The following is a 1638-nucleotide window of genomic DNA, read 5'->3' on the forward strand; positions in this document are numbered from 1 at the left end:
CACTGTGGACAGCTCCTACAGTGCCTATGTTGGTTGAAGGTTGAAGAGATGCTGTGGTGCCTCCATTTTTGACAGAAGCTGCCATTTTATACAGCTCCTGTGGAACATTTTTACTGAGGAGCCATAGACTGAGCGGGAAGGAGGGGCCTATCACCACTTCGATGGCTTTTGCGGCACAGCAGCTTTTGTGGTGTACCGCTCAGGGACTTCAATGATGAGACAGGGCAACAAGAAAAGTCCCCACAGAAATGACCTTTTGGTCCATAACGAAACTCTTGGACAGAAGATAGGATGAACTGGTTAACACAATTGCTAACTTGAGAGCTGGGTCTTCTATCAACATCTTAGTATATATTGCAGTGGTTCTCAACCTGTGGGCCACATATCAGAAATCTTGCACATCAGATTTATAGCAGTAGCAAAGTTACAATTATGGAGTAGCAATGGAATAATTTTATGATTGGGGGGTCACCACAATACGAGAAACTGTATTAAAGGGCTGCAGCATTAGGAAGGTTGAGAACCACCGAAACCTTGGGATCCTCAGGGTCCTCTGCCTCTAATACCCACTCAGTTCCTCCTGGGGTTTCCATCAACAGTTGCTACAGTGCCTTCCCCCAGCCAGACCTGGAACTCTGCTGTTGGCCCACCACACAGACATCTCTGGTTCTCACTGGGTCCTTCGCTTCCACTTTCATGAAACCGAAGTTGTATTCTCTGCTCCTTCAGCTCCTCACTGCTCTCAGAGTGCTATTCTGAGGGCAGAGACTTCTCATTGCTAGACTGGAAACTGTGCTCCTCTAGACCTTAAAGTGGGTGAGGGCACTTTCTAAGGTTCACCAGTCTGGGCTTTTGACTGTGAGTTTGATGTCAAGATTTATTTGAAATAGGTTCTCATTATATAGCATTGATGGGCCTGGGACTCACAGGTCTGTCTGCTTGTGCCTATCAAGAGTATTGGGATAAAGGTGTAGGCCACCACATCAAGTTATGGTAAGATTCTTGTGTGATTCTTGGGAGTCCTCAGGCCCTAGGAAGAGAGCAACCTCAATACTTTTAAAAAGCTGGCTATGAAAGCCTATTTAAATGGAGATAATTGATTTTGTACTTGTCCTAATTTTAGCTATTGCTAACTAAGCTTAGGGGTTAAAGATACATCCTTAGACAGCAAGCAAACGGATTGCAGAACCAATCAGTAAACCTCACAGAGCTTATTTCTCTCAGTTTTGCTTTCAAATGATCCTTCAGGTGGTCTGAAAACCCTTAGGGCTGAGGTGGGAGGAGGTCCTCAGGGTAGCCACGCCCTCAGCACGCCATTTTAATACCGGCCTCGCGCACGCGGGAGCGCGAACGCCGTTTCCAGGCGCGGTAGCCAATGCCAGCACGTCTGTTCTCAACCCTAGCAACTGCGGGCCAAATAGCGGAGGGCTATCGGTTGCCCCGTTCTCTTCCAGCCAATAGGAAACGTTCCTAATCCCGCCCCCTCCAGGAGCGCAGGACTCAGACCTCACTTCCGGGCCGCTGCGTATGTTGTCATAGTGACCATTTTACGTTAACTGGTTTGTAGTGTCTAACCCGGGGGCCTGGCGATTGCGGAGATCGTGCTGCCTGCATTCCTCGTCGCTTCCTGCGGCCGAA

Source organism: Grammomys surdaster, unplaced genomic scaffold, assembly GCF_004785775.1.
Source record: "Grammomys surdaster isolate TR1022 unplaced genomic scaffold, NIH_TR_1.0 67, whole genome shotgun sequence".
NCBI classification, from domain to species: Eukaryota; Metazoa; Chordata; class Mammalia; order Rodentia; family Muridae; genus Grammomys; species Grammomys surdaster.